Source organism: Phocoena phocoena, chromosome 18, assembly GCF_963924675.1.
Source record: "Phocoena phocoena chromosome 18, mPhoPho1.1, whole genome shotgun sequence".
Lineage (NCBI taxonomy): Eukaryota > Metazoa > Chordata > Mammalia > Artiodactyla > Phocoenidae > Phocoena > Phocoena phocoena.
In genome coordinates, this window is record NC_089236.1 from 6053135 (window position 1) to 6061880 (window position 8746).

Consider the following 8746-nt stretch of genomic DNA (forward strand, 5'->3'; position numbering starts at 1 on the left):
TCCCTTGACATTCAACATGCAACTGCTCAGAAATGTCATATGCTTGGGCTTATTAATGAAGAATTATTGGGCTTCCCTGGTGGCGCAGCGGTTAAGAATCCACCTGCCAATGCAGGGGACACAGGTTGGAGCCCTGGTCTGGGAAGATCCCACATGCCACGGAACAACTAAGCCTGTGAGCCACAACTACTGAGCCTGCGCTCAAGAGCCCACGGGCCACAACTACTGAGCCCACCCGCTGCATCTACTGAAGCCCACACACTCTGGAGCCCGTGCTCCACAACAAGAGAAGCCACCGCAATGAGAAGCCCACACACCGCAACGAAGAGTAGACCCTGCTCACCACAACTAGAGGAAGCCTGTGCACAGCAACGAAGACCCAACACAGCCAAAAATAATAAATAAAAATAAATAAATTTATTTTTTAAGAAAAGAATTATTGATACGTTGACAATGAACTGAATCCAAGGCAAAGCTGACTGGTCTCTGCCAACAAGCTGAATCAATTCCCAAGGCGCTGGACCACTAAGTTTATCTTCCTGACCCTGGGATAGAATGAAAAGGTCAGACTGCAGACCCCACGTCTGGAACAGCGTGACCTCAGAAAGAGCAGGAGGATAGACGTCAGTCTTGCTTGAGTTCTGGTCTTCTTGATTTGCCTCTGCCACGGGAGCTGTGTGACTCTGGAATCTTGTGTAAGATTCTGTACTTCTCTGGGCTTTATTTATTTCACCTGTAAAAGGAGTGAAGCAGTCACTCTCCAAGGACGTTGTAAAAGTATCACAGATTAGGTGATGGGAAAATATGATGGTTCTATGCACAGTCGGCGTTCTGCTTTCAGGGCAAATCTGCATACAGGTAAAGGGATAGTCTTTCCCATCCCATCTGCTGATCTGACAGGTATGCCCTGTAGGCCTTGCCTTGGTTATTCTTTTGTTTTGTTTTCCTCTTTTTTTTTTTGGCCCTGATCCATAATTTAATAGGTGTGCAGGTCTGGGTCCCTTATTTCTGCTGCTCACGGGCCCACTGCGCCGGGGTCAGGGTTTTCTGCTCAAAGGCATGGATGTGCAGGAGCTCTTCTGCTGGGCAAGTGTTCACGAGCCGGGTCTCTGAAGCAGCGGCTTCCCCTTGAACTTGGCCGACACCACAAGGACGCGGAGGCTGGACGCGCAACAGTTGGGAGTCGTGTCCCCCACTTCCATGTGCTCCATCTCCAGGTCCCCGAGCAGCTTCTCCCTGGAGGTACTGGGCGCTGAGTTCCACTGTGGCCCCCAAGCGGGAACGAACTGCAACTCGGACCCCTGCCGCACTGATATTCTTTGGTTTTTACTTTTGTCTCATCAGTGGTTGTCAAGACATATCCTCATTTCAACAGTCCAGTGTTTACACATTCTGGGCACCGTTCCAGAAGCTGGGGATACAGTCATGGACCGAAAACTCTAGAAAATTCCTGCTCCCGTGGACATTCTAGTAAGTGCAGACTAATATAATACATCAGGTGTTGGCGGTAAGTGCTGGGAGGAAAAATAAAGCTGGTTACAGGGTCAGGTCCCACTTAGAGGGGGATGGGGATGCTGTTTTAGCTGGGAAGGGTCTCCTTGAGAAGGTGACATCTAAAGAGCTGTGCGTGAATGGAGGGGGGCGTCCCCACAGTCTCCAGGCAAGAGCAGTCCAGGGGAGTGGGCTTGAGGTGCTTTTGGACAAGGCACCCATCTTTCCATTCTGCACTGACCTTGGTGCTCCTCATGGCCGGGAGGAGTGTCATCCTCCTTGGCCCTGGCCTTGGGTGGCCCCTCCTGGGGAGCCTGAGTTTAAAACCCTGCTGATACTCTTGCTGCTTTTCCTCGGGTCCTGTTGCCCTCTGCTGGGCAGACCAGGTGTTAGCGCTCCCTCAAAGTCAGTGAAGAGAGTGCTCCCAAATCACGAATTTCAAAACCCAGTTTGAGGGGTAGTTCAATCATCAATGTTCTCCCTCTGGGCTTTGAAGCCTGCTGCAACTTCGAGTAACCGATTCCAAAGTGAATTGCCTTGTAGGTAGATGGGTTTTGTTTCAAAACAAGCAATCACAAACCTTAGTATCCAGACCTAAGATGTAAAGTACAGCAGAAACATAACATTTGGAACTGTTGGCAATACTGTTTTATTGTGCCATCTTGTAATATTGCTTACTGTGTATGAAATATTCTTTATAATTAAAAAGTTATTGGAAGGGACTCACACTTTAATGGTATCTCTGTCCAGGATTTAAAGAACCTAATAACTCCAGTTTCCAAGTTCCATATATCTGGTGATTTTTCATTTTATTGGACATAGGGGGAATTACCTAGGGACTATTTATTTAATGATTGTAAGACATCAAGAATTTAACATTTAACCATTAAATCACTGCCTGTAAGATAGCCTCTCCTTTTGGCAATGATGGTACCAGAACCATGGGAAAAAAGTCATTAAAATTGGACTTCTGCTGTCTTTATTCCACCGTGTGTGTGTGTGTGTGCGTGCACGTGTGTGCGCAGTGTATGTGAGCATCAGTGAAAGGTGAAAGATGAGCTTCCTCTGTGTGCAAGGACAGGGGTGTGACGAACACAACTAAGGTTCCTGTCTAGACTCTACTGCAGTCTAAGCGCAGTGCCACAGGCTTCATCTGCCTTATCTCATTTAAATTTCAGAGCAGCTTTGCAAGAGAGGTATTACACGTGCCACAGAAAACTGAGCATCAGTGAAGCTCAATAACTTGCCCAAGGTCGTTAATCTAGTAACTGATAGTCTGGATACAATGCCCCAACCACCTGACTCCAAAGCCCCATGTCCTTCCTGTGCAGTGTGGCTGCCTGATGACTGACTCTGTACAGAACTAAAGTCCTGAGGACCTAACAGATTGTGCAGTGCAGTGGCACATTTCAATTTGCAGACGGCAAAATTGCAGCCCCGGGGAATGAAGTGACCTGTTCTAAGCTGGGTATTAAGAGGAAGAGCTGGACTTGGACCCTAAGTCTCCCTACCCCTAGTTCAGTGCTCCTTCCAATATATCATGGTGCTAGAATAACTTAGTTATAGAAACTGGGGAGAAGTTTTGAATCCCCACTTTCCTATCTCCTGTCTGGTCTTTGGGCACTCCAATAACTACCTAGAGTGGGAGATATAAAAGAATGACCTGGTATAAGAGTTTAAGTGAATTATATATTGGTCGTGGTCTCACAGAAAGGAAAGAGACAGGAAGCTACCCAAATAGGCTGCCCACCATCACTTTACTATCACCCAGTGCAACCTTCCAATCAGCTGATCAATCAAGCAATAGGTACTGAGCATCTTCTATGAGCCAAGTACCAAGATGGGTGCTAGACGACTAGAAATGAGTAACTGCCAATGGGGGACTCACAGTCAAATGGGGTGAACAGACATGTAAACAAAAGTACGTTGCAATGCAAGTCCCATACATACTGTGCTACGGGACCACAGAGAGAACAGCAGCAAATTCCCCTCAGAGAATCCGGGAAGGCTCCACCGAGGGACACACCTTCACTCACAGCAGGATACCTTCAATACAGTGATGCTAGTCACACAGCGTTTTTCTAGTCCTTCTAACAGTGCAATATGCCTCCTTCAATTTCAACTTGTATAGATAAGAGGATTGTAAGATAATCTAGGAAAAAATAGTAAAAAATTTTGTGAGTAATTGAATTATTTTGGTTAATAAGGAACAGAGCTGTGGGTTCCTAAAAGATTGTGGTGAATTTGAATTCTCTAGAGGAATTGGACAGCAAATGGAAGTGTAATTTCAGCTTGGTTAAACACAAAGTAATTGGGATAGTTAAATTGGTATGCCAATTTAATTAAAAATTTAAAGCAAAAACAAAGCTGTTAGCTAAAAGGGTGACTATTATATAATCTTAATGAGTTTTCAATTTAAACATTTTTCCAATTAGAATTGGGATTAATTTTTAGGGGTCCCAGATATATCACACTGAACTCAGGAAAAAAAATAAGAGGATCTAGGAATGATTAACACACCTCTCTTATTCCAGATAGATTAGAGAATTACACACTTTTAAAGTTTTATAAAACAAAATGGAATTGATTATTTATTAAATCTCAGAATTGGGAAAGACTGTTTAGGTTCAAAAGGAATAGAAGAGCAACAGGGGGAAAAAATGTACAAACTTAACTAAAAATGAGTAAAATTTCCCTATGTGTAAAATTAAGAAACACCATCAAAATATAAGGCAAACTCTAGCGGGGCGGGGGGATAGTTACAGCAATAAACTAACAATTATATAAATTATGTGAATATTAATTTATCTATTAAAATTATATAAGCTAATGATTACAAAAAATGATAAGAAATTCTCTAACACCCTGATAGATAAATCGATGCGTTAGTCAGCTATTATTACAATATTACTGCATAACAAGTCCCCTTAAAACTCACTGGCTTTTAACAACAGCATTTATTCTCACACAAGTCTGCTATTTGGCTGACTTAGATTGTACTGAGCTGGGTGACTCTGCTTCTTCAGGCTCCAAGTTTGCTGGGCTTGGCTCCAGGATGCAGTTTGGGTACAGGTCTGTTCCAAGTGTGCTCATCACTCTAAGGCCAGTGATTACCCAGGGCTGGTTGTCATGGTGACAGCACTAGTGCAAGAGATACACCAATCTGAGCAAGCATAATTAAAGCCTTTTGCTTGTGTCATGTCTGCTATTGTTCTATTGGCCAAAGCAAGTCATATGGCCAAGCCCAGCATCACTGGGGTGGAGAATGATACTCCATCCACACTGGGAGGGGAAGCTGAATTAATCTAAATGATCACAATGGGAGAAAGAAATAAACTAGCAACCCACAAAATAGGAAACCCACAATTAATAGACGTATGGAAAGATGAGCAACTCTATTAGTAATATAAAATGGAAATTAAAACTGCATTGAGGTAGCACTCATTACTTATTTATAAAGAAAGTGTTAAAATGAAATCACTCACAGTAAAAATTCTTCCCAACAAGAACTACGTGAAATCCAGATGGTTTTACGGATGAGTTCAATTAAATTTTCTAGAAACAAATTATTTCATCTTATGTAAATTCCTCCAGAGGACTGAAAGGGTGGAAATATTCTTAATGCACTTTGGGGCATCAAAACAAGGAAAGAACACAAGAATAAGGAAAATTGCAGTTCAATCTCACCCTTAAGCGTAGATATAAAAATTCCAGGTAAAACATTACTAAACAGAATCTAACAGTGTGTAAAAAACATAGCATAACATAACGAACCCCTGAATAGCATGGCTTAAATAAAAGAGAAGTTTCTAATGTGGTTGGTCTAGGCTGGCAGACAGCTCTGCTTCAACAGGTCATCCAGAGACCTGGGTTCCTTTCACTTTGTTGCTAGGTCATTCCCGAGAGTCCTGTACTCATCTGAATCATCAGAACTGGGCCACTTCCACATCAGTGTCATGGTCAGCACAGGTGAGGAAAAGCTGAGTCCAGGGAAAGGGGTGATTCTTTCAGTAGGCGCTACCTGGAGGCTGTACCATCACTCCTGGGGTGAGTAGAATCTCTTTGGGTGGCTGTGTGCCCAGGAAGAGATGGATGGATTTTTGGAGACAACTGGCAGCCTGCTACACTAGGAATACTTTTAACAAAAGATGTGCAAGATCTATATGCAGAATATCATAAGGTCTTACTGGAGGACATTGAAGAACACCCAAGAAAATGGAATAATATTCATGTTTTTGGAAAGGAATACTCAGTATCATGAAGTCGTTTATTCTCTCCAAATTCCAAAGAAAATCTGAATGGAATCCTCATTAAAATTGACAGGTTCGGGCTGCCCTGGTGGCGCAGTGGTTGAGAATCTGCCTGCCAATGCAGGGGACACGGGTTCGAGCCCTGGTCTGGGAAGATCCCACGTGCCGCGGAGCAACTAGGCCCGTGTGCCACAACTACTGAGCCTGCGCTTCTGGAGCCTGTGCTCCGCAACAAGAGAGGCTGCGACAGTGAGAGGCCCGCGCACCGCGATGAAGAGCGGCCCCCACTCACCGCAACTAGAGAAAGCCCTCGCACAGAAACGAAGACCCAACACAGCCAAATATAAATAAATTAATTAAAAAAAAATTGACAGGTTCGTTCTAAAGAGTCAAGAAGCATAAGGTAGAAGAACTTGCTCTAGCTGATATAAAGACTTACAACTTTGTAGCCCTGTGCCGCCAGGGAAGTTCCTTGACTATTTTAAAATTAAGACTTCTTCAAAAAATACCATAATGTAAATGTAAATTAAGTCATTCGCTGGGAGAACATATTTGTAATATATACAATCAACAAAGAATTAGAATCCAGAATATGCTATGAACTTCTATAAATCTATTAGATAAATCACTAAATAGAAATGAAAAAATATGCAAAAGAGGTGGACTGGTATTTCACAGAAGAGAAAATATGTATGGCACATAACCATGAGAAGACATGTTCTATTTCATTAGTAATCAGGGCAATATCAAGTCAGATCACAGTAAGATGTTATTTTATACCCACAACAATTGCGTGCCAACAGTGAAGAAGTCTGACCATGTCAAGTGTTGGAGAGAATGAGGATAAATGGTATATATTGCTGGTGGAAATGTACATTGGTACAGCTGATGTTTCCGTTGGTACATTGCAAAAATATTGAGCATTATATTGAATGCTTTTTTTTTTTTGTGGTACGCGGGCCTCTCACTGTTGTGGCCTCTCCCGTTGCGGAGCACAGGCTCCGGACGCGCAGGCTCAGCGGCCATGGCTCACGGGCCCAGCCGCTTCGCGGCATGTGGGATCTTCCCGGACCGGGGCCCGAGCCTGCGTCCCCTGCATCGGCAGGCGGACTCTCAACCACTGCGCCACCAGGGAAGCCCTTGAATGCTTTTTGATACACAAGATGATTTTTATGAGATGTTCATATGGATTTATAATTTAAAAATACCCTGAAAACAACCCAACAGGAAAATGATGGATATTATATAGCAGTGAAAAAACAAATGAACTTAAATTATGTGCCATAACATAGGTGAATCTTAGAAACATAATGTTGAGTGAACTAGCAAGTTGCAGAACTCCATTAGGTATGGTATCATTTTTATAAGGCTATAAAACCAAATTCACTAATACATTATTCAGTTATATATACATATATGATAAAGTTATTTTAAAAGAAAGATAAGAGAATAATGGGCATAAAATACAGGATACAGGTTCTCCTGGGGATGGAGTGAGGAAGAGGCAAGAGGATAGAGGAGTTATTCAGGATGGATGCAAGTTATTGGCTGAGTTATGGGTTCACCTGTGTTATTTTGTTCTGTAACATATGTACATGTCACATATTCTTCTGTATTTTCCAATATTATATTTAAAAACATGATAAAGAAAAATGAAAGAACTTGGATACTATTTATATTTATCAAATTTGCAAGCATTTTAAAGGAGATTAAAAGAAATGTGAAATAGCTTTTCTTGTACATTCATGATAGGAGTATAAACTGGTGCAGGCTTTTTTATTTGGATCTCTCTCTATTTATGTGTATATATATATGTTGTGTGGCATATATGATATATATATGCCACACAAATATTTGATATAAGTATATACAAACACCTGTATACAATATATACACATACACACATATATAATTTGTTATATATATATGTAGTCATTAGTTAATATTCTCTAACCCAATAATTCAATTTTGGGAAAATAAAAGCTAAAAAAAACCCTGAAATTAAAAAAAAAACACCTCAAAATTAGTTGTTAAAATTAGAAAAAAAGTTATGAACACAAAGATGTAGTTAGAAGTTCTTTTCTACCTGGGCACTTTGTCACTTTCCTTCCCTCTGAGCCCTGCGACCAGAGGCACAGCCAGGCATACACAGTACCAGTGGAGGACACTCTCACGTCCAAAGTCGAGACCCACCCCCTCCAAGTTTCCATCGTGTTGTCCCATTTATTTCTTCCGCAGTCCTCGCACCAGCTGTCATTACCCAGAATGTAAATTCCCTGAGAGGAGGGACCTCACACTGCGCTGGGGTGAAGTAGGTGCCCAGTAAGCACCTGTGGAGGAATGAACACCTAGCGAAAGAGGAAAAGACCTTTCTTGGAGCAAACTGGTCAAGATATGGGAGGCCTGGAGGAATATAAGTACTTTGTGTACCAGTACTGTGCAAATTTTATAACGATGTCTGATTCTTTTGGTCAGTATTCACTGCTCTCCAGAGAAATGACTTTCTGAGATCCTAGGTAAAATGCTAGGGGATTTCCATTCTCCTAAAAAAAGCCTCTTGCAACGTCTTCTGTGATTTGGTTTTTAGACACTATAGCATAAAATAACAATTAGGGAGTCTGGGATGTTGGGAAAACTGGTTTGACTATTATCAGGTCTCCTGAAGAAGATTCTTTGTATGCTATAGATTGTGTTAAAATCTATGTATACATTTTTCAATAGGCTTTGCCATAATAACTGAAGCTTATTTCACTGTAAGTACACAAAATAAGCAAAGGGAAGCAAAGAACATGTCTTTCAATATGCAGTATTTTAGTTATAGCCCTAAATTAACGTCACATTGTCAAGAGAGTCAAAATGCATTAAAATTCAAGTAGCATCAAGGGGATTGCAGCCATTTTTATTCTACTGATGTTTCAGCCACGTCAAATATAATTGCCTGGGGGAATTTATCTGAGGTCTAGGGACAGAAATTATGATTTTTGTACCACTTGTATCATTTGAGC

General features: G+C 41.8%; 1 pseudogene; it reads right to left on the minus strand.

The window, feature by feature from the left end:
- Positions 1-1002: 1002 nt before the first annotated feature.
- LOC136137876 (bolA-like protein 2 pseudogene) lies at positions 1003-1427 on the minus strand (annotated as a pseudogene).
- Positions 1428-8746: the final 7319 nt, after the last annotated feature.